Below are 25,904 nucleotides of genomic sequence, written 5' to 3' on the forward strand. Positions count from 1 at the left end.
AGGGGTTCAAAATGGAGAAAAAGAATAAATGATTAAAATACCACAGTCATCCTCAGAAATGTGAAGGCCAGCTGCTCTTGTGTGACGTGCGATGAGTGCAGAGTTCAGTGACAATGTGACACATGTGTGCCAATCAACAGGCACTCTGAGGTGCCATCATCACTGAGTAGAATTACCTGAACTATGAAGTTTTGTCTTCTTCACCTCAAACACCTGCCTGACCTCGAGACCCCTTCACTGCTCACCTGAAGGCCATCGTGGCCCACTGAGCGAGATTTGCTGGTCTCAACTTAACACATAGACCTGCAGGTGACGGAGTTTGCAGTTTGTCCTCAGATGTCAGTCGCGGATGTTAAACAAAGTCACACACCAATAATGTCAGCCACACTGAGGGTGACAGTCTTAAACCAACGTCACATTAGTGCTCTTCAGAGAGGATGTCACACTTGACAAGTGCAGGTGCTGATCTTGCCACCTGAAGATATTGGATCTTGTGAATAGAAATCCCAGGGTTGTCACATTACACTGGTGTCACATTGTATGACTTTGAGTCAGCGGGAATGTCAAACTTAATGACTCCAGTAGCAGATCTCATCACCTTAGGAAATTTGATTACATGACTATAATCACAGGGCAGGTCACATTAAACCATTTCTAGACAGAGGAGGTGTCACCCTTGACGACTGGTGTAGCTGAGTTCATCGTCTGAGTACACCATTTTGAAAGACTATAAACCCCAGAGCATGTCATATTAAGTCAATGTCAGATCAGATGATACGCTTCAATGGGACGACCTGTTCACCACATTGCTCAAATTTGACTTTGGCCCAAACATATGTGCATTGATCACATTACTTTATGGTAGTCCAGAAGCCTCAGTTCGTATTCACAACATTATTTCAGATAACTTCAAACTAGAATGCGGTCTGTGACAAGGATGCCCCTTATCACCTTTGCTCATTGCAATAGCCATTGAACCACTGGCTGTTTACTTTCAAAAGGCATCAGAGATGAAGGGGAGTCTCAGAGTAGGACTTGAACAGAAAATATCAAAATATGCAGATGATATGGTACTGTATGTATCGGACCCTCAAAATTCTGTGCCAGCAGCCCTAAAAGCATTAGCAGATTTTCTTGTAATGGGACATGACCGTAAAATGACATGCTCAGGAGACAAGATCGCTAACATCAGTGGCCACTTTGACATTCCCAGTTTGAAGTCATGTGATCTGATAACAACAAGCACCCTCTGACCTCACCCTCCCAAAATTGCCCTGTGATAGGGGTCTCTCACACACAGAAAGTTCTTCATGCTGGTGCAGACTTCTTCATTCCCCTCCATTGATTCTGTCATAGGTTCAAATTAGCTGTCTTAACGTCAATATCTGAACACTCAGGTGGGTTTCAAAGCCCTTGTTACTCACCGTTTCATACTACAGTATGAGCAGATGTTGCTGTAGGTACGGCCATCATTGCCACACATGGGGCTGCGGAGAATATCGCAGCGAACATTCCTGAGGTCCTGACAGTTGGGCTACAGAAATGGAAAGTAGAAGGTCAGGTAGATGTATGCAGCTGGGCGCTGAAGGAGAAAACTGAGGAGACCCTTACCTGTGGTGGGAGGTCTGCCGCACTTGTCAAGTCTGTGGAGGAAAACAGGGTGAAACCCATCATTGAAAACTCCATGAAACATCTAAAAAATGTAAATCTTCATCCACTGTCAGAAATAAACATTTAGGAGGACTTAATAGTACGAATATATCATCACATCAGACATCACATCACACAAAATTCATCCGTCAATGCCATCGTCATACACAGCATGTGCTGCTCTGATGGGCTATGAAGGCACAAACTCCTCAGTGGGCTCCTCTCTAGCAACCCTTGTGTGATCCTGAGGGGCTGACATTCCCTCCTGGAGATCCCATTAAGGAGACACAGAAACAGCTGAGCAGGTGGGCAAGGCGGCCATCAAAATGAAAAGGCAAGGTAGGGCAACAACATTAGTGCTGCCTCAAAGACGCCACGTCCAGAGCTTGAACCCCATGACGGGTCATCATCTACGTGGAGTCTGCATGGGTTTGTCATCAGGCTTTCCTCTCACATGTCAAAGATGAGTTAATATTTTTTACATAATGCCTTTCAATATCTATCTGTCCTTTAAAGCCTTTCATGTCTCTCTATATACTCTCTGTACTATATAGCGTTTTTTATACCTCCTCATAATTTAAATACAACCCAGGTGACGCCGTGGCACAGTGGTAGTGCTGCTGCCCGCCATTAGGATTTGAGAGTTCCCATCCCGTGTTCTCCCTGACGTCACAAAACTTTACCAGGCCACTCCACCTATTAAAAGAAGGGCGCTTTGTCAGACCACTCGTGTTTTATTAAAATGGCTGTCATTTTACAGGTTCTGCCAGGGGTGTGTAAAGTTATAAGCACAACTACACTTAAATTAAACATATTTAACATGTTCATGTTAGAGAAGAAATAGATCATCAGTAACAAAACTCACAGGGAGAGAACACACAAAACACACACGAGTAGAAATCAGAATTAAACTTGAACAAAATTGAATTAATTCCCCTTAAACCTTCTTAAAGCCAATTTTCCTAATCATTTTTATTTTTTCCCACCAAACTGCCTACTGTGGAAAAGACTTGAACTGAATAAGCAGGAATCTCACCTGAGAGGCAAATTAAGGCGACGCACAGCAGCAGGAGGCGCATGGCAGCCATCTTGACTCGTCTTGTTGGCGTGTCTGACTCAGACTGGCTGCCCAAAATGCTGCTACCCTCAATTTATAAGGCAGCATATCAGGAAAATGAATTAAAAAACACCTTACAGGCATGAGCCTCCCAATTACAAAAATTCAAATCTATTTTAAATTACGAAAGGCCTTGGAGATACACATGTCACATAGATAGATCGCTGGTGTGGCGTGTGCTACGTGGCCTGTGTGCTCCCTGATGTGACTCTTCATTCTCAGTTTCTCAGGTGTCTCCCCTCACTTGTGCCCCCCTAATCTTTAAGCCCCCTGTATAAATGACTTGGCTGATGTTCTACAACTTGTTGCCATTCTCATCCTTTCGGCCCCTCATGAACTCACACCTGAGGATCTTCTCTCCAGGACTGTCACTTTTCCAAATCGTCTGACCCTCGATACGCTCTTGACAGTCCAGTGAGGACCCTGCCAGGTGACAGACAGACATGTTGCTCCGTCACACTAAATCCTTCTCATGCCTGATGGTTTCTCACTTGGCCTGTAAAAGACCCCCAGCAGCTGATCCTGGTTTCGCCCCTCATTGGACATCAGTAATGGATGCTGACTGCTTTACTGATCTTCTCTCTGTCTGCCCAGCTTTGCTCTGATCAGTATTTGATGTCTTAATAACTCTTATTATCTTCATCTTATTATGTTGTATTTTAAAATGTTCTTTGGTGGCTTTTATGTCACCTGTCACTCATGTTAGGGTCAACACTTCTGCTTCCCCTTCTGATTTCAGTTGTGTTGCCTTATCGTCGTCAGCCTTATGCTGGTGTTGAGTTCCCTGAATCTTTTCCTTAACGTAAAGTTTTCTTCTAATTGTTGTTTTTGAGAACAAACAGGGTGGACTTGTGAATTCTGAATTTTTCACAAGCCCTTAACCTGCATTGTTTAAACAGACCCCAATAACTCCTGTCCTCAAGATGGCCCATCTCAGTCCCTCTCAAGTTGCTCATCACAGGCCCGTGTCTCTCCTCTCCTGTTTCTAACTAAGTCTGCTTGACTCTAACCAGTCGGCCATCATGGACGGACATTCCACTGAGACAGCTCTGTATACTGTTGTTGAAGTGGATGTCATGTCTGCTCGACCTGCCTGATCTCTCCTCTACCTCTGACATGATCAGCCACCGGGTTTGACTCCTGCCTCCTGGGCAGATTCAGTGGTGTGTCCTGGCATGGAGAGATGGAGAAATGCCAAGGGTGTGCCACATAAGCACAGGAGTGCCCCAAGGATCACTGCTGGGTCCTCCTCTCCTCTCGTCACTAAACACCTCCTCACAACGCCCTGTCATCCAGTTCTATGATTTTCCTATTAGTGCTTTAATAATAAATAATAAAATACGATTTATTGATATAGCCATACCAGTCGTTCCCCCCAGAGGACCACATGGTATCAGCCGGAATCTCTGCACGTCTCTCTGATGTTGCAACCTGGATGGAAGAACACCATCTGCAGCTGAGCCTTGCAAAGATGGACCAACTTGTTATCTAAGCTTTTCAGTCTGTTTCCTGCAAGCTTTGCTCACTATCACTGTCACCTGCCAAATTGGTATGTCACCTGAGGGTCTGATGACCAGCTGTCCTTCAAGGACCACCTTTCTATGGTCTGTTGGATTTACTCTGTAGAACATCCACACAATATCAGATCATATGTGACAGAGTATTCAGCACAACTCTCTACAGATCAGCCGCGAGAAAACCTATCTGATTCAGTGCTGACGATGCCAGTTCCGGCACCCAGAAGAAGGTCACTTCCAGTTCTGGCACCCAAAAGAATGTCACTTCTGGTGCAAAGGCTGACGTCAGAAGGATATCACTTCCGGTTAGATCCCTTAAAGCTGCCATCTTTTCCAACCCTTGTCAGTTCTGTTTTGGACTCAGTATTGTCAACAGCTCTGTGCTATTCTCAAAAAACCATTTACAGCCAGGAATATTATACGGGTTGTTGCCCCAAACCTTTTTATGTGTGTCGATTCTGTTCCTTTTTACAGTGGCATAGCCGGCGGGATAATGACCTCCTGGAGAGACCAGAAGTCTAACCTAAACCTAGGCTCGACACACAATACCAATCCACAACCAAAGAAATATCAGATGGGTAAGTACCGCTCCCGAGTTGCCGAGTGGGCGTTAGTCGGGGCATGTCGGGGAAAGTTTGAGTATGCTTCGACCCATCACCCTGTTAAAGGTCCGGGAAAAAGTAGAACCGGGACCCACAGGATAGAGTCAGGTGCATCGCGGGGACGCATTAAGGACTTATTATGGGTTCCCGAGTGTGTTTACTGCCCATACATATCCCACGAAGGGCAAGCCTTTTAAAAAAGGTGGGAGAAACCCAGGCTGGCAGGTGAAGAACATAATGGTCTGGACATTGAGGACATGCTAATGCAGCCAGAAAACAGGCCATGACGTTATGGCCTAAGGTGGTCGGTTGGCTACAACCCCATGAAAGATTCAGCCATCAAAGAGTGGAGCAGGTGGCCTAAGCTTTATTGCTCTGCAGCCTGCCTAAAAAAATCACCCAGCCGGCCGAGGGATATACGGATATTATCTCGCTAGCTGAGGCAGTAGAACACCTCAGGGCAGAAAGCAGCTTGGGAGTATCAGAACGGGACTCATGTGAACCCAGGCGCACTTGCGCCCCTAATATAGTGTCTCGTGGCTATAATGCGAAGCATGCTCAAGTGGACCCTGAGGCAGGTCGGCAGGCTCCGCGAAGTAATGAAGGGGTCTGCAGAGTGATATGGTGGGGGGGATGCAGTGTGTGCTCGCTAATCCTCTGGCCTTTTCACAAAAGGGTAGAAGTGCTAGTTAATGGGATTAAAGTTATATCCTTGTTTGATTCCAGCAGTAACTCTTCCATTGTTGCTTGCTATTTAGTGTTACCGTGACAGTGGCTCAAGACTAAGACCCGCTGTGTTCACGGGGATGTCCGGTATTATAGATCCGCCAACTTCTACAATGTCAGGGCGTGAGTGGGAAAGTTGATGTGGAAATGCATAATCCTCTATTTCCCGTGATACTAGGCAGAGATTGGGCAGACATTAATAGCAGTAACACAGTCGCTTCTTCCCCGATCTCTAGGTCTAGTCACGGACACTGAATCAGCACTTTCAATTTCCTCCATGCCGTGTATACAACTGGCTGGGGAGCGGAGTCTGGCCACTGGTGATGATGGGGAAACGCCCGGGACGTCGCAGCCTCATACGTCAACAACAAGCTCTGAGTCAACTCGAGATGAAACCCCACCCCTTGAGGTCAAATCCGATCCTCTCACATGCCTGCAATTTTAATTCAGGCAGACCCCGGCTTCATTTAAAAGGGAGCAGGTGGAAAGACGACTCCCTTAAGTTTGCAAAGAATGCAGTCATTCTGGTAGACCACCAACGCACCTCACATCCGATGCCACAGGGTCCTCACTTTGTGTTAAAAAATGACCTGTTGTGTACCATGTGGCAGAGTATGAGGGAAAGATGAGGTCACTGTTGTTAGTACCATGGACTTCAAGTCTGCAAACTAGCACATACCCATCTCCTGGGAGCCCATTTGGGACCCGAAAAAACACTCGAGTGAATTAAGCTCCAATTCTTTTGGCCGGGATTAACAAGGAGGTCCGCGCTTTTGCACATCCTGCCCAGAGTGCCAATTGAGGCAGATTCTTAGGAGGGACTATGCTCCTCTAGTTCACTTACCCTTAATAGATATCCCTTTCGAGCATATTGGGCTCGACACGGTAGGACCCCTAGAACCTTCAGCCAGGGGTCATAAATATATAATTGTCCTTGTAGATTATGCTACCCAGTTTCCGGAAGATGTTCCTCTTTGCTCAGTTACTTCAAAAGCTATCGCACGTGAATTAGTAGGGGTCTTTGCGCGAATGGGCAACCCTAAAGAAATCCTAATGGATCAAGGGATGCCTTTCACCTCGCAGATGTTCAGGGTGACTGCCAAGCTACTTCAAATAAAGCATTTAAAGACCTCGGTACATCATCCTCAAACCAACGGTCATGTAGAGAGGTTCAATCAAACTCTCAAACAGATGTTGCATAAGACAGTCAAAGAGGAAGGAAGGAACTAAGATCAGCTCCTCCACCTCATCCTCTTTGCATATCGGGAAGTCCCACAAGCCTCCACGGGGTTCTCACCTTTTGAATTGCTATATAGACGGTAACCCTAGGGCATATTAGACATTTTAAAAGAAGGCTGGGTGGAAGATCACCTAATCAACAAATATATTGGAGTATATTGCACAGTTACACGATAGAATTGAAAATGCATGGAAAAGGTGCAAGCAGCCCAGGTCCGATGCTATGACCGTATGCGTCTCTTCGGGAGTTCCACCCAGGAGATCAAGTCATGGTTTTAGTTCTTATCTCACATTACAAATTACTGGCTCATTGGCAGGGCCCCTATGAAATTAGGGAGAAGAAGGGGCTGGTCGATTATTTGGTGAAACAACGGGCGGATTTATCATTTCAATTTGCTTAAACTGTGGAAGGACAGGGATTCTGAGCCCTCCTCCGGACAGCCCTGCTCTCTCTTCGCTCATAAATTACACCTTAATTTCGGAGATAATTTGACTCGCCCACAATGACAGGAACTCTAAACATTTATCTTGTCTGTCCCTGAGTTAGTTAGAAAATCCAGGATGGACCTCCCTGGTTGTATATGACATTGTGACAAAACCTGGGGTTATAGTCTGAGAATGCCCGTACAGAATTCCCAAGGAAAAAGGCTGAAGTGGAGCTGGAGCTGGAGCTGGAGATCAGATGAATGCTGGACTTGGGTGTGATTGAGAAAAGTTATAGTCCCTGGTCCAGTCCGGTCTTAATGGTCACTAAACCCGATGGAAGTTGGAGGTTCTGCAATGACTTTCATCGGCTTTACCAAGTCTCCCAATTCGATGTCTATCCCAGTGGTTCTCAAACTGTGGGGTGGGCCCCCCTAGGGGGGTGTGAAGTAACAAAAAGGGGGCGTGAAGATGTGAAAAAAAGAAAACAAGAATCGAAAATATGAAAAATACATCTATTGAAACCAAAACAAATTAACTTAAACTACATTCTGATACTAGAAAAATACATTTAGAGTTAGATAAATGTCGATAAAAGTTAAGTACAACAACAACAACAACATTTATTTCTATAACACATTTTCATACAAACAGTAGCTCAAAGTGCTTTACATATTAAAGAATAGAAAAATAAAAGACACAATAAGAAAACAAAATAAATCAACATTAATTAACATCGAATAAGAGTAAGGTTCAATGGCCAGGGGGAAAGAGAAAACAAAAAAAAAACTCCAGACGGCTGGAGAAAAAATTAAATCTGTGGGGATTCAGACCATGAGACCACCTGACCAGTCCCCTCTGGGCATTCTACCTAACATCAATGAAACAGTCCTCTTTGGATTTAGGGTTCTCATGGAAGGACTTGATGATGATGGTCACGTAGACTTCTGCCTTTTAATCCATTCATCATTGTTGGAGCATCATGAAGCTTTGAGTAGGTGGAGGTGGCGCAGGTCACCACAAAGAAACCGGAAAATGAAACAGAAAAGAGAGAAGGGGTCAGTACGGATTTTAGAGCCACCATGAGTAGTTATTATGAGGAAATGAACATACAGAGTATCAGGATTAAGTTAAATTAAGTTAAATTGAAGTTACAAAAAGGCCATGTTACAGTAATGTGTTTTCAGCAGTGTTTTAAACTGCTCTACTGTATCAGCCTGGTGAATTCCTATTGGCAGGCTATTCCAGATTTTAGGTGCATAACAGCAGAAGGCCGCCTGCCCGCCTCACCACTTCTTTTAAGTTTTGTTCTTGGAATTCTAAGGAGACACTCATTTGAGGATCTGAGGTTACGATTTGGAATATAAGGTGTCAGACATTCCTATATATAAAATGGAGCAGATTATTTAAGGCTTTATAAACCATAAGCAGAATTTTAAAGTCAATCCTGAATGGCACAGGTGACCAGTGTAGTGACATTAAAACTGGAGAAATGTGTTCGGATTTTCTTTTCCTAGTTAAGATTCTAGCAGCTGCATTCTGCACTCGTTGCAAGTGATTGATGTCTTTCTTGGGTGGTCCTGAGAGGAGTGCGTTACAGTAATCTTTCAGTGATATAAGAGGTCTAACTTTACTTATGTTTCTTAAGTGAAAAAATGCTGTCCTAATGATCTGATTAATATGTGATTTAAAATTCAGATTACAGTCAACAATCACCCCTAATCTTTTTACCTCTGTCTTGACTTTTAATCCTAATGTATCCAGTTTATTTCTAATAGCCTCATTGTATCCATTATTGCTGATCACTAAGATTTCAGTTTTCTCTTTATTTAACTTGAGAAAGTTACTATTCATCCATTCTGAGATACAAGTCAGACATTGTGTTAGTGAATCAAGAGAGTCGGGGTCATCAGGTGCTCTTGATAAGTACAGCTGTGTGTCATCAGCATACCTGTGGTAGCTCACGGTGTGCCCTGAGATAATCTGACCTAACGGAAGCATGTAGATTGAGAAGAGCAGCGGACCAGGATAGAGCCTTGTGGACCACCATATCGGATATCATGTGTCTTCGAGTTGTAATTCCCACAACTAACAAAATATTTTCTCCCTGTCAGGTAGGATTCAAACCAATTTAAGACCCTGCCAGAGAGGTCCACCCATTGACTAAGGCGATTTCTAAGAATATTGTGATCAATGGTGTCAAATGCAGCACTCAGATCTAAGAGGATGAGAACAGATAAATGGCCTCTGTCTGCATTTACCCGCAAGTCATTTACTACTTTAACGAGTGCAGTTTCTGTGCTGTGATTTGTTCTAAAACCCGACTGAAATTTATCAAGAATAGCAGGTTTATTTAGGTGGTCATTTAACTGCATAATGGCTGCCTTCTCCAGAACTTTACTAAAGTAAGGCAGGTTAGAGATGGGTCTAAAATTTTCAGGAGCCGAGGGGTCGAGATTATGTTTATTAAGAAGGGGTTTAACTACAGCAGTCTTAAGACAGTCTGGGAAGACCCCCGTATCTAATGACGAATTTTCTTTGTCCAGAACATTATCAATTAGCACGCCTGATACATCTTTGAAAAACCTTGTTGGTATCGGGTCAAGGACGCAGGTGGAGGGTTTTAATTGAGAGATTATTTTTTGAAAATCAGGTAAATCTATCCTAGTGAAAGAGTTTAATTTGTTTATAACAGGATGCTGGGGTTTAGGAGGATCCTTAGTGTTGGAGAGATATACTACTTTATGTTATTTCTAATATCATTAATTTTTTGATTGAAAAATACAGCGACAGCCTCACAGGTTTTACTGGAAGAACTTAGGAGACATTCCTTTGTGTTACCTGGTTTAACAGACGATCAATTGTAGAAATGTAGGTATATGCATCTATGATATATCATTAATTAAAAAAGAATACATTGGTATTAGTGGGCTCCTTTCAAAAAAACATTAGGGTGGCGAAATTAAAACTGTTATGAAAACTCAGGTCGCAAATACTTAAAGGTTGAGAAACGCTGGCCTATCTGACGCCATGAGTGGACGACCTCCTCGAGCGGCTAGGAAACACCAAATTCTTGACTACTTGAGATATGACTAAGGGGTACTGGCAGGTTCCCTTAACGGACTCCGCTAAGGAAAAGACCACGTTTAGCGGTCACTGGCAGTATCGTGTTCTCCCATTTGGATCACATGGGGCACCTGCGACCTTCCAACGTCTGGTGGACAAAGTGCTCCGTCCTCATAATTCATATAGTGCTGCCTACTTGGATGATGTTGTCATCGACTCCAACACCTGGGAGGAACACATGCAGCAGGTAGGAGCTGTATTGTGGTCACTGGCAAAAGCTTGGCTTCGTATTAACCTGAAAAAGTGTTACTTTGGGTTGGTAGAAGCCAAATATTTAGGCTACCTAGTGGGTCTGAGTATGATGAGGCCACAGTGTTCTAAAACAGATGCCCTTTTAAATTGGCCCCGTCCGATAAACAAGAGGCATCTTCAGGCCTTTCTCAGCTTAGCAGGTTACTATCACCAGTTAGTATCCCGGTTTTCTGAGAGAGCGGCACCCTTGACAAACCTTTCAAAGAAGACTGTTTAAAACTGTTTAAAAGTTGGGCAGGTTTTATTTCGAAATTCTACGCGTAACGGTCATAGCTGGAACCTACATATGTACATATATACGGCCATAGCCTGCAGCTCGGTCGCCGTGTGAGGCGGAGTTGCGTCACTCATCATCACACCTCCCATTTAATTGAGTGCCTGCCCATATAAGGCCATCCATCAGCAGCAATCCAATAGACACGCTACCACGAAATATTCGGGGATGAAGGACTGTGCTTATGCAAACAAAGATGAGATGGTCAGGGTGGTGTTTGGCACAAACTCAGCGAAAGTGCGAGAGAAACTTTTAAGTGCCGGTCTGGGCTAACATTAAATAAAGCTGTGGACATCGCAAGATCGCACAAGATAGCACAAGCACAGCTGAGAACCTTCGATGCATGTACACCGAGCGGCTCACGTGAACTGACTGTGAACACAGAACGCAGAGAAAAAGCAAGAGCTCCAAAGAGCTCTGAACAAAAAACGCATTACACAATTGAGGAGGCAGCAAAAGAATATGAAGCAAGTGACGCATACAAGCATATTCATAAGTGCAGCTACTGTGGAAACAAAGCACACGGTGGAGAAAGTCAATGTCCGGCTAAAAGAAGACAGTGTAAAAAAACCCGTGCATGAAGTGTGTGATGTCTCAGATAAAGAGGAAGACGAGCTGTTTATTGATGCAGTAAGAGAGGAACAGCCCTCTGAATCTGAACAAGCCTTTGTAGACATATCAATTGGAAAGCAAAGTGTAAAGCTAAAGTTTAAATTAAGTTCATAGACATGCTGCGGCTAAATATCCACAGGCAAATCCACAACTTAATACCGGGAATGCCTGTTAAAGTGCAGCAGGATGACAAATTGGACTGGACTGCCAATACTGATGCTCTATGTAAGAAAGCTCAGAGCAGAATATACTTTCTGAGAAGGTTGGCATCCTTCAACATCTGCAGTAAGATGCTGCAGATGTCCTACCAGACGGTTGTGGCGAGTGCCCTCTTCTACGCGGTGGTGTGCTGGGGTGGCAGCATAAAGATGAAAGACGCCTCACGCCTGGACAAACTTGTTAAGAAGGCAGGCTCCTCCATTGTAGGATTAAAGTTGGACAGTTTAACATCTGTGGCAGAGCGACGGGCATTAAGCAAACTCCTGTCAATCATGAAGAATCCACTGCATCCACTTAATAGTGTCATATCCAGACAGAGGAGTAGCTTCAGTGACAGACTTTTGTCACTGTCCTGTTCCACTGACAGACTGAGGAGACCCACACTATGCGACTCTTCAATTCCACCCGGGGGAGTAAATGCGAACATTAATTTTATTTTAATTCTTTTCATTTTTATTACTATTTAATTTAATATTGTTTCTTTGTATCAGTATACTGCTGCTGGATTATGTGAATTTCCCTTGGGATTAATAAAGTATCTATCTATCTATCTATCTATCTATCTATCTATCTATCTATCTATCTATCTATCTATCTATCTATCTATCTATCTATCTATCTATCTATCTATCTATCTATCTATCTATCTATCTATCTAAACATCTTAGATTCACGAGTAGCGATTTGAGTAGTAAACACTTCGATGAATGAAACCTCTTATCTTTAAAACGGTTGACAAACACAGAATGTAACTTGAACACAACACGTCCTCCAAATATGAACCTGATTGAAAGAAATAATGAGAATCAAATCCTTGATGACAGCAACACTCATAACAGTCACAAAACTATTACATTGACAATCATGTTACGATATTTTTTAAAATGTTTCCTTTTCTTTTTCATAACTTCTTTAACACACTACTTCTCCGCTGTGAAGCGCAGGTATTTTGCTAGTAAATAATAAATAGAAGTAATATTACATGATCACAATGAGGACACCATCAGTATTACTGAAGGTCACTAAATGCAAGTGATTTGAAATGAGTCTTTAATCTCGTTTTGAATTGTCGACGACTCCTTCATGTGACGAGGTGAAGAGTTCCACAGGCGAGGAGCAGCAGCTGTCCCCCTTAGTGTGACACTTGGTACGAGGGACAACAAGAGAAAACTGACCAGAAGATCTAAGCACTCTGGATGGCTGGTGTAAAATGCACACTTAGGATAAATAGGCAGGGGCGAGCCAATGTAAAGATTTAAAAACTAGCAACAAGATTTTAAATCAATTTGAAAACCGACAGGCTGCCAGTGTAAAGAAGCTAAAATAGGAGAAACAGAATCAGACTTTCTTGCCCCAACCAGAAAGCGAGCGGCAGCATTCTGGACCAACTGTAACCTGCAGATCAGAGATTTGCTAATCCCAGAATACAGCGAGTTGCAGCAATCAAGGCGAGAGAAGATAAAAGCAGGAGTAGCTTTCTCAAGATCTCCAGAAGATAAAAAAGGTTTGATCTTACCCAATAGACGAAGCTGGAAAGATTAACTCTTGACTACAGAATGAATCTGTTTCTCAAAAGAGAGGTCACTGTCAAAGATAACACCAAGATTGAGGACTTGAGGTATGCAAAAGACAGAGAAAGAGCCGAAGAAGACCAATGTGGGTTTTAGCTGATGGACCCGCTATAAGCACCTCTGTTTTATTTGATTTGGATCAAGAAAATTATTAACCCTCCAGGATCTTAGTTCAGAAAGACAGTTGTGCAGTTGAGTTATTGCAGTGTTACAGACGGGAATATAAACCTGAGTATCATCAGCATAGCAGTGAAAAGAAATGTTACATTTCCTAAAAATCGCTCCAATAGGTTGAAGGTATATAGAGAATAAGATAGGACCCAAAATGGATCCCTGAAGAACGTCACATTTAAGAGGAGCAGCAGACGAAAAAGAGGAAATGAAAGTCACTGAGAAGTGTCTACCAGTTAGATCTGACCTGACCCAGTTAAGAGCAGCCCCTTTAAACCCAACAAGATGTTCAAGCAACAATACCTCATGGTCAATAGTGTCAAAGCCAGCAGTCAGGTCAAGGAGGACAAGGACTGCAGCGTAACCCGAGTCAGTAATAATAGAGATGTCATTGAATACTTTAAGGAGGGCCGTCTCGACACCATGATAACACCTAAAGCCAGATTGGTAGATCTCAAATAAATTATTGGAGTTAAGGTGATCGACCAATTGATTATAAATAATTCTTTCTAATATTTTAGCCAGAAATGGCAGTTGGGAAATTGGACGAAAATTGGCTAAAACTCCAGGATCTAATTCTGACTTTTTTAGACAAGGACACACCGCAGCATGTTTAATAAATGAGGGCACAAGACCCTCACTTATAGAATCATTGATAATGGCCAGTAAAGGTGGGCCCAAAACATCAACGGCTTCCACTACGAGGCGAGGTGGTACAACATCAAGAGGACAGAGAGCTGGTTTAAGGGTGTCAGTGGATCTTTTAAGCTGTGAAAGTGAGACAAGATCAAAAGATTCCAAGACAATACCAAGATTAACAGTAGGAAGTTCATAGTCAGTTGCAACAAAACCACAGCGAATTTGATCAATTTTACTGACAAAGAAGGAAAGAAACTGCTCACATGAATGAACAGTGTTTTTTAATCCCATCACAGAATGAGGGTGAATGGCTGAATTAATTGAATTAAATAAGACCCTAGGATGCTTAGAATGACGGGATACTAAATCTGCAAAGAAATCATGTTTAGCTTTCTTAACTGCAACCTGGAAGTGGAATGGAGAAGTTCTAAAAATCTGTTCAGAAACAATCAGTCCTTCTTTTTTCCAACGTCGTTCCACAGTTCAACAGGCGCGGTGCAGCAATCGTGTAGTTTCATTTAGCCAGGGAGCAGGTCTTCCCTCATTACAGCGTATCATGAGCAGAGCAATTGAATCTAAAACTGTTTTACAAGAAGAATTAAATTCTAAGACAGAATCATCGATACAATCATATTGGACATGCACATCAAAACTAGAGGATATGGTATTAAAATCGAATATAATAGAAGAATTATAAACAGTGAGTGTTGCTACCTTGATATGAAATGTCTGTCCTCCTTATCTGAAATAACTTCATGTTAACTTTCTACCTTATATACAGTAGCACCTATTGTGTCTTTGCATCAAGCCTGACCTACTGAAAGCTCCTTGCCACGTTAGCCAGAAGGCACGTCTCACCAGTATGGCTGCTGTCTCAGTGACCCATAGAATTAGGGTCTCAGCAGAAGCTCCATGGCCGTCATTTCCAGCACTTGTTGCTCCTGCATTCTAACACTTGGCGACGTGTTGTTGCATGTTGATTATCACAGACATAAGAATGTCACTGTCCTCTGTACACACAACAGCAGGCACCCCATGATCTGAATCCATTCTTATTTTATATTGTGGTCCTTTTTAACTTAGAAGGCTGCAGAAGGATTTACATGCATTGTGATTACCAAGCAAGAACTCAAAAGGCCGAGTCAGGTTTATTTTTAAAGAGACGGAGGTCGCCATCTAGTGGAGCATTTTTGAATAAAACTTTCCTTTTATGGCAAACTGTGGACGCTTGTGCTGATTTCAGATTTGGAAATCAGGAGAGCCCTCTAGTGGGAAATTTTAGAAATGTAATGTGCAAGGTGAGCCAAGTTTAATATTGGAGATGAAGGGGGCCTTCCAATGGGACATTTCGTTTTCTCACTTTCTGAAACCAGTTGTCCTGCTGAGGGTCACAGTAACAGCAGGTCAAACAGGTCCTTCCAGGATTTCCTGTCCCCCAGGTACACATTCCAGATCTTCTTTGGAAATTTCCAGATGTTCCCATGACAACTATCCTGGGCCTGTCACAGGGTCTCCACCCATTGGGACGTACCTCAGGCAGTTTCATTCTTATGACATTCCCAAACCACCTCAACTGGCTTGATCAGGATCTCTGGATTCTCTCTGAGTCTTCAAACTTCAGGAAAATCTTCTTTCTTCTATCGAGTCTTACTTAATAGGCTCTCCAGAATTGCTGAGCTTCTTACATTATCATGGAGTGTCAGCCCGTCCACCCTGCACAGAAACCTCATTTCTTGCAATTATTAGTCTCCTTCTTTATGTTATTACCCACAGCTCATGACCACAGGTGAGGACAGAGGTGTAGGATGACTGGTAAACCTCGAGATTTGTCTTCATACTCGGCTCCTGCTTTAACACCACAGTTGGTCCAGAACCCCAAAATGGCTGCCGCTGCTCCAATCCTCTAATCATCAACATCAGCCCCTTAGTCCTCCGGATGCTTACAGTCATGACAGGTCAATGACTTTTCTAGCCGTCCAAGTATAAAATGCAAGCTTGAAAAAGAAGAAGTTATCTAGATATGAATGAAGGGCCCTGTAGTGTGTAAGCCGCTGTGCATGAAGCAAATAAACGTTTACTTACGCTAAACCAACCTTACAGCTCTGTTATCTGCAGTTTAAAATGATATCCATTTCACTGACACTGTCCATCCGGATACGATGTCCCGCTCATATGCCATTTGGTAAGGGATTAGTAAAAAGCAGTGCTAAAGTTTGTGATGCACCATCTGTTGGAATGAAAAATGTGATTTGTTATATTACAACAAATAGTTGTGATGTGCCATCTGTTGGAATGACAAATGCAATGGTATTGATTGCTTACAAGAGTTTAAAATGCAGCATCTGCTGGAATGAAAAATGCAATGCTTTTTTTATTACAGCAAGCATTCCAGCAGATGGTGCCACTAGCTGTACTACCTGTTTAAGACAGGTTGAAATCTAACCAATCAACACAGATCTCAGCTTTAAATGTCTGTGGTGCACCATACAATGTTCATGTCATTGTTACATGCCATTCGATATGGGATTCGTAAAGTTAGTGTTCATGTGTGTGATGCGCCATCTGTTAGAATGATAAATACTGTTAATTTTACTACTAAATGTTTGTTATGTGTTATCTTTTAGAATAACATAACATCTGGATGAATACACTGACCACTGACCCCCAAACCCTAAGACTCCAACAAACAGCACAGTCCTGGGTTCAAATACAAGATTTTTTTTTCAATTTACATCACCTCCTGCAGACCTCCAAATCCTCTTCCACTTCAGTACAATACAACCATCTGCTTTCTTCCCATGTAGACTCATCCACAGTCCTCTCATCTCGACTACTGGTGCAGGCTAAAAAGAGACGTCACCTTCTTTAACGCTGGACCCTGGAGGATGTCTGGTGCCACAGCCTTGTACATTTTAAGCACTTGCACACCAGGCAGATGTCCTTCACAGAAGTTATACTATTCCCCTACAGCCCCCCACCCCTACCCCGTTGTCATCCAAGGACCCCGACATGACTGTCTCATGGGACTGTTCACCTCAGACTTGATTTTCAAATTCAATGACTTGTTTTTGAAAGTTTGAGTGGAACTGCCTCGTCTTACCTTTCAGAACTTCTTCACTTGTATGTGCCAACAAGAGCTCTGCAGTCTGCTAGGCAGATTGAGGTTGAGGCTGAAGGACGGGGGGCATCGGGCATTCGCAGTGGCTGGAGTGGCTTGTCTTATTAAATTAGGTTTGTCCCAACACTGGCAGTTTTGAAGTCATCATGAAAGTCTTATCTTTTTTGGTTGGCATTATGTTTGTATATGTTGGCTCCTGTACCTTCATGATTACAAATATGTATGTAAAACTCTGTGGGTATTGTAAGTTAATCTTTTATGTAATGGTTGCTTATGTTTGCAGTTCTATATATATATATAGTGAAAAGATTGGACGTACACAGGTTTGGGGGCAGCCGCCCATATACTTGACTTAGGATGCCAAAATTGAAAGGTTGGTTTCACAGAACAGGTCTCAACAGACTTCAGTCCATCAACAGAACCATCAAAGATGACGGTTTTAAAGTCAGGCAGGGAGGAATGATGTCACCGGGCCAGGAAACAGAAGTGACATCCTGAAGTCCAGGGGAAATGTCCTGTGGTTGGTCTCCGATGACATAGCAATGACATAGATTAGTGCACCCTGCCACCCTCTGGTCTGGCATGGAATTATCCCCTTAAGAACCCTGTAGCTGCCCCATATGTGCACATGTGTGACTCTATATATATATATATATATATATGTGACTATATGTATATGTATAGATCTTTATATGTATAGATATATGTAAATATATTTAACTGCATTTTTATTCTTTTTTTTACAGTACTTTGCCTCAGATTTGTGCTGTTTAAATAAAGTTTGACTTGACTTCAACTCCCAGCCTGCCTTGCAGGTCTCCATATGGGAGAAACACCAGTGAGATGCTGCCATCGTGTGCACTGGGAACAGGGAGGTAGACATAACTTCCAGCAGCAGCCTCTTTTTGTCCTTTCCCAGCAGGCCTCCCACCCAGACATGGAACTGGCAGCCACCCTGGTAAGGATACTGGACCATCCTTGATCTTCCATTACAGCCCCTTCAACTTTATTGTGTTGTAAATGTACTTTTAAAGGATTAATGTGCCATTCTTATTCACCAATCTACACTCAAAAAACCCATAATGGCAAAGTGACAACATGTTTCCTGAAGGTTGTGCAAATTTATTCAAAATCAAAAATGTTAAGGTGGCACATTCAGCCACTAAGAGTGACACTCTGTGAGCCTAGTGAGTCACTGCACTTGTCATGGCTCGCATTGGACAGAAATGGGACAAAATCAGGTGTTCAAGATGAAAGGCGCTATACAAAATCATAAGGTCACAAATTCAAAGCCAGCCATTGACTTTTTGTCTACAGTGAGTCAGTATGCCTGCTAGACCTCACAGTAGAAATGTAGGAATAACTGGTGTTATTCACAAAAGAAAGGCGCTATATAAAGTCACAAAGTGTCATATTCAGACATTAAAGAGTGACTCCCCATGAGCTGAGGAAGTTGTTGGATCAGCAAGCCCTCATAGTATTGAAATATGAAAAGAGCTGCTGTTCATGATGAAAGGCGCTATATACAATCATAAGGCACTAAACTCCGCCTTCACCAATGACATTCTTTGTCATCCAGGAAGCCACCCTGCCTTTTAGGCCACCTAGTGGACAACATGAAGTTCATAATAGAAAGGCCCTGTGCGGAAAAGTCACTTATGAAATCCTCCAGTGGCAGGCGCAGCATCCAGCAGTGTCACTAGAAAGAGCCGTCACACCTGCCAGGCCTTACAGTGTGGAAATCTGGAAAGATCTGTGGTACGCAGGCACGATTTGAAGGTCACTTTGGATGAATATGAGAGAAACACACAATAAAGATGAGGCTGAGATCAGATTTCATGCTAGAAGGAAATATTTATTTCAGATTTAAAAGGATGCAGGGGTCAGCAGAGGGGCAAAGGGGGCTTATGAAGTGCAAAGCGAAGTGAAGATCAGCAAACATCCAGGGGTTCCGTTATGGATTCAACAGGCTCTATTTTTAACAATGTACATCAGATTATCTGTTTTTTTGTAAAGGAAAGACATGTGAAGAATAAGACCAGTGAGCTAAGATGTCCACTCCGTGACGCTTCCTTCATTCTACTCACAGGAGACTTGAAGTGCTGCGCTCAGCTCCACCTGCACACCTAAAGGGAAGGGATGGGATTGCAAAACCTGTGGTGGTCCTGGATCAGGTAACCACTGCCCACTCAGCCCGGCAGCTAAGTTAATAAAAGGAGCACATTGAAGTCCTAAACCTGCCTGTTCACTGCCATTCTCAGATCTTCTGACTGTTGTCTGTGGCACTTTGTGGAAATATGGAAACAACTGAAAGGGTCTCAAGATGGTCTCACTAATATAAAAGTGAGTTGGGGAACAGAAATAGAAGGTTAGGATGAAGGAGAGAAGGGGTTCAAAATGGAGAAAGCGTAAAGGCCAGCTTCTCTTGTGTCACGTGTCTTGTGACGAGTACAGAGTTCAGTGACAATGTGACACGTGTGTGCCAATCAACAGGCACCCTGAGGTGCCATCATTACTGAGTAGAATTACCTGAACTCTGAAGTTTTATCTTCTTCACCTCAATCACCTGCCTGAACACGAGACTCCTGCACTGCTCACCCAAAGGCCATCATGGCCCACTGAGTGAGATTTGCTGGTCTCAGCTTAACACACAGACCTGCAGGTGAAGGAGTTTGCAGTTTTGTCCACAGATGTCTGTTGCTGATATTAAATAAAGTCACACACCGATAATGTCAGCCACACTGAAGGTGACAGTCTTAAACCAATGTCACATTACTACTCTTCAGAGGATGTCACACTTAAGTGCAGCTGCCTGTCTGGTCACTTGAGAATATCGGATTATGTGACTAGTAATCGCAGGGCTGTCACATTACACTGATGTCACATTGTATGATTTCAAGTCAGTGGGAATGTCAAACTTCACGACTGCAGTTGCTGATCTCATCACCTGGGGATATCTGATCACATGACTAGTAATCACAGGGCAGGTCACATTATACCACTTATAGTCATAGGGGCTGTCAGACTTGACGACTGTTGTAGATGATCTCATCGCCTCAGCACTCCATTTTGAAAGACTAGAAACCCAGAGCATGTCATATTAAGCCAATGTCACGTTAGACGATATCCTTGAATGGGTCGACCTTTACACCACATTGCACAAATATGGGTTTGACCCAAACATATGTACATGGATCAAATTACTTTATGGTAGTCCAGAAGCCTCAGTTTGTATTCACAAGATCATTTCAGACAACTTCAAACTGGAACGCTGTCCTCGACAAGGATGCCCCTTATCACCTTAGCTCCTTGCAATAGCCATTGAACCACTGGCTCTTTACTTTCGAAATGCATCAGAGATGAAGGGGATTCTCAGAGAAGGACTTGAACAGAAAGTACCACAATATGCAGATGATACGGAACTGTATGTATCGGACCCACAACAATCTATACCAGCAGTCCTAAAAGCATTAGCAGATTTTCAAAAGATATCTTCACTTAAAATCCATTTGAATAAAAGTGCGCTTTATCCAGTGAAATCTCTAGCACGGTATATCTGGGACTGAACATCATCCCATTTATCTAAGTAGATCAGTTCAAATATCGAGTTGTAAATATTACAAGTACATACAAAGCTCTTTATTGATAAAATGTTGCTGTCTGCATGGAAACAATTAAACAAGACGTGACTTTCCTTTCTTGATTTTCCTCTTGGTATGTAAAACACGAGACATCAGGCAGACGAGTCTCTCTTCTCTGTGCAGGGTCCAAAACTCTCGTGTTCCTTTTTGCTTGTCGCAGCATTCTTTCGGTGGTACTTCCTGCTGAGCACTCATTGGCTGTCAGCATTACTGCACACAGGCTCCGCCCCTACAATTTAAGGCAATGTAACCTGTTGGAGGTCACGAATGGGTTGGACTAAGTAAACTGGAGATGTGAGACGACACGACGGATGATCACAGGACCACAATGCGATGGCCCCCTGACTCGATGACATTATGTAAATGAAGTCTATGACTTAAAATAGCTGGAATAGTCTTGTAATGGGACATGACCTTAAAATGACATGCTCAGGTGAGAAGATCACAAATAGCAGTGGCCACTTTGACATCCCTTCCAGTTTGAAGTCATGTGATCTGATAACAACAAGCCCCCTCTGACCTCACCCTCCCAGAATTGCCCTGTAAAAGGGGTCTCTCACAAACAGAAAGTTCTTGATGCTGGTGCAGACTTCTTTAGTCCCCTCCATTGATCCCCTCATAGGTTCAAATCAGCTGTCTAAACATCAATATCTGAATGCTCAGGTGGGTTTCAAAGCCCTTGTTACTCACCGTTTAAACAGACAGTATTCACAGATGTTGAAGTAGGTCCTGCCATCGCTGCCACATATGGGTTTATAGATAGTTTCGCAGTGAAAATATTTTACGTCCGCACAGTTGGGCTACAGAAATGGAAAGTAGAAGGTCAGGTGGACATAAGTAACTGGGCGCTGAAGGAGAAAAGCTGAGGAGACCCGTCATTGAAAACTCCATGAAACATCTAAAAAAATGTAAATCTTCATCTACTGTCAGAAATAAACATTTAGGAGGACTTAATAGTAAGAGTCTATCATCACATCAAACATCACATCACGCAAAATACAGTCACTGTCAGTGTCATCGTCACATACAGCATGTGCTGCTCTGATGGGCTATGAAGGTACAAACTCCTCAGTGGGCTCCTCTCCAGCAACCCTTCTGTGATCAAGAGGGGCTGACATTCCCTCCTGGAGATCACATTAAGGGAACATAGAAACAGCTGAGCAGATGGACAAGACGGCCATCAAAATGAAAAGGTGAGGAAGGGCAACAACATCAGTGCCATGGCGGGGCAGTGGGTATCACTGCTGCCTCAAATACGCCACATGCAGAGCTTGAACACCACGCCAGGTCATCGTCTGTGTGGAGTCTGTGTGGGTTTGTCATCAGGCTTTCCTCCCACATGTCAAAGAAGAGTTTATATTGTTAGTGGACATCTCAAAAATGGACCGATATATGTGTGTGTGTGAAAATGTACTCTACTATCTATCTATCTATCTATCTATCTATCTATCTATCTATCTATCTATCTATCATATAGTGCCTTTCACATCTATCTATCTATCTATCTATCTATCTATCTATCTATCTATCTATCTATCTATCATATAGTGCCTTCACATCTATCTATCTATCTATCTATCTATCTATCTATCTATCTATCTATCTATCTATTACAGTGCCTTTCAATAGCTGTCTGTTCCTATAAAGCCTTTCATTTCTATCTATATACTCTCTGTATTATATAGCTCCTTTAGTACCTCTTCATAATTTATATACAACCCAGGTGGCACAGTGGCACGGTGGTAGTGCCACAAGTTAATACACACGCTGTCTCCTTCAGCCACCACCCAACCTCCTTGGTCCCTCCTACAGGTGGTGAGCACATGGGAAGGGTGACCCACATTGTCTCTTCAGGCTGTGCATGGCCAAGCCCCATGGGTGCAATCCTGGCCAACAGGCACTCGCCATCTAGTCTCATCTCCAGGCCTGGCTCCAGAGGGTGACCTGCGTCTGGGCATGGGAATACGCCATCAAAAGTTTTTCTTTGTCATATGAGGTTTTCTGAACCGCTCTTTGTCTCGTCCCTTACCTAGAACTAGTTTGTCATGGGTGGCCCCACCTGGGGCATAACACCCCCGACAACAGCTCTGCATCGTTCTATCATAGTGAAAAAGGGCTGAGCTGTAAGTCAAAGCTCTCAATTTACCGGTCGTTCTACATTCCTACTCTCACCTATGGTCATGAGCTGTGGGTAGTGACCGAAACAACGAGATCGCGAATACAAGCGACTGAGATCAGTTTCCTCCGCAGGGTGTCTGGGCTTTCCCTTAAAGATAAGGTGAGGAGCTCAGTCATCCAAGAGGAGCTCAGAGTAGAGCCGCTGCTCCTCCGCATTGAGAAGAGTCAGATGAGGTGGCTCGGGCATCTGATCAGGATGCCTTCTTGATACCTCCCTGGTGAGGTGTTCCAGGCACGTCTAACCGGGAGGAGGCCACAGGGAAGACCCAGGACATGCTGGAGGGACTATGTCTCTCGGCTGGCCTAGGAACGCCTTGGGAATCTCCCTGAAGAGCTGGAAGAAGTGGCCAGGGAGAGAGAAGTCTGGGCATCTCTGCTGAAGCTGCTGCCGCCGCGACCCGATCTCGGATAAGCAGCAGAAGATGAATGGATGGATGGATAGATAGATAAATGGATGGAGGTTTTGTCACCTGGGAGTCATGACATTTTGTTTCATTCTCTTCTCTTGTGATGTTCAGTTTTGTACTCTTGTCCTGTCACATTTCTTCCCAGGGTGATGTCTCCTCAGTTATGTTGACCTCTTTTGTAGGTTGCTCTGGACTAAAGCGTCTGCTAGGCACATCGATATAAATGTGAATGTCGCTTACACCATTAGTGAACATTTTAGGAAGTGTTATCAACATCTGCATGTCAGTCGCTGCCTTGGCTGAACGTCATGGTGACTCCACACATGTTAATCCTGAAAGCAGCTCTGTGACTTTCTTGTTGTCCACATCTTTCTAAATTCCTACATTCTCGATACTTCTGGATGAAAGTCAGACAATAAGTCAGCTGTGATGACTCAATCTTTGACTTTATGGTTTCCTATAGCGCCTTTCAAAGTCAAGTGGAGCCCTAATTTGCCGTCCAATACATTGAAGTTTTTGGATATTTTCTACCAGGTCAGCAGTGGCAGGTAAAGTGATTCTTAGGACTGACTCGCTGATGTCATAGACCTCCTTCCATAGTGAAGACCACCTCGAGGTAGTTTACAAATACTGTATTGATGTGTGACACTTGGTAGGACTCACAAAGGGTCACACAGGGAGTCAGTGAGGTGGAAATGCGACTATTAAATCAGTGATTTTATATAGCGCCTTTCATAGCCATGACAATGTCACCTTGTAGACATCTCACTCTCTAACCCGCTTTATTTTGAACAGGGTCACAGGGTTCTGATGGAGCCTATCCCGGCTGGCATAGGGGGCAAGGCAGAAAGGAAACCCTGGACTTTGCACCAGTCTATCGCAGGGCTGACACACACACACACCTCACCCGCATAGTTTAGAATCGCCAATTCACCAAACCTGCATGTCTTTGGACTGTGGGAGGAAATCAGAGCACCCAAAACAAACCCACACAGACACAGGGAGACCACCCAAACTCCACGCAGGGAGGACCCTGGACTCAACCCTTACTGCAAGGCAGCAGCAATACCACCGTGCCACCCTCTGTTGACATCACCCTCCACTTGCTCAGTCTGAGCCCTTGTAGGTCACTCATTCAAAGTCACAGGGTAGCTCAGCGGTGGGATTTGCATTTGAAGCTCAGACTTAAACTTATTACATCCTCAGCATTTACATTTATTTATTGGATGGGCACTTTTATCCAAATCACAAGTCAGATGTACCAAACTCTTTGCATATTTCTACAATCAAAGTGAGCCCTGGCCGGTGAACTGACACATTCAATGTGCTGTGAAAAAGTATTTGCCCCCAATCTGATATCTTCTGCTTTTATTTATTTCACACAATTAATGGCCATGAATGGCACTGAAGATACGCTGCTGCCATCAGAGACTCGAGCTTTGGCTGTCTCAACTGACTTTCAGAAGAGTTGTGAAGTTGAGAGACGTCACAGGGTGGGCACGGAGCATCTACAACAACAACAACAACAACAATCATTTCTCCAGCACATTTTCATACAAATGATGTAGCTGACAGTGCTTTACTGGATGAAGAAAGAAAAAAAGACAAAATACAAAAAATAATATTAGACAATACTAATTAACATACAATTAAAGTAACGTCCGTTGGCCAGGGAGGACAGAAAAAACAAAAAAAAACTCCAGACGGCTGGAGAAAAAACAAAATCTGCAGGGGTTCCAAGGCCACGAGACCACCCAGCATCCTCTACCTAACATAAATTATCTGAATCAGTCCTCATGGTTTTCAGACTTTACATGGAAGAACTTGATGATGATGATGATGGTCATGTGGACCTCTGGCCTTCAATCCATCAATGTAGCGACAGCACGGTGCTTTGATTGGGTGGTGGGGGCACAGATCAGCACCATAGAAAACTGGAAAGAAAACAGCAGAGAAAGTAGGGGTCAGTAAAAATTTCAGAACCCCCAGGAATGACGATGATAATTAAATGCATATACAGAATATCAGGGTTACACTAACATGAAGCTGTGAGACAGCCATGTTATAATAATGAGTTTTAGCAGTTTGTTAAAGTGCTCCACTGTATTAGCCTGTTGAATTTCTATCAGTAAACTCGTATTTCAGATTTGAGGTGCATCACAGCAGAAGGACGCCCGCCTCACCACTTCTTTTAAGTTTAGCACTTGGAATTCTAAGCAGACCATCATTTGACGATCTAAGGTTACAATTTGGAGTGTAAGGTGACAGGCAGGACGGGGGGAGATTATTGAAGGCTTTGTAAACCATAAGCAGTATTTTAAGGAATAGAGCAAAAATTGGATCCCTTATAACATTGCAAGATGCTGAGTAATGAGTTCACGCTTTTGTTTTCAGTCGACTAGATTACTGTAACGCACTCCTC

General features: G+C 43.3%; 1 protein-coding gene and 1 long non-coding RNA gene across 2 annotated transcripts in view; one reads left to right on the top strand and one right to left on the bottom strand.

Annotated features, from left to right (window-relative positions):
* Positions 1–25,904, top strand: part of LOC120543091 (serine protease inhibitor Kazal-type 1-like) — a 45,435-nt gene that overhangs the window by 3,892 nt on the left and 15,639 nt on the right. The gene's annotated exons all lie outside the window — the stretch shown is intronic.
* On the bottom strand, positions 1,284–2,791 carry LOC120543092. The gene is made up of 3 exons (XR_005636286.1): positions 2,687–2,791; positions 1,612–1,643; positions 1,284–1,534 (listed from the first exon to the last, which is right to left on the bottom strand). It is a non-coding gene; the product is annotated as an uncharacterized LOC120543092 (long non-coding RNA).

Source organism: Polypterus senegalus, chromosome 13 (genome assembly GCF_016835505.1).
Source record: "Polypterus senegalus isolate Bchr_013 chromosome 13, ASM1683550v1, whole genome shotgun sequence".
Classification (NCBI taxonomy): Eukaryota; Metazoa; Chordata; class Cladistia; order Polypteriformes; family Polypteridae; genus Polypterus; species Polypterus senegalus.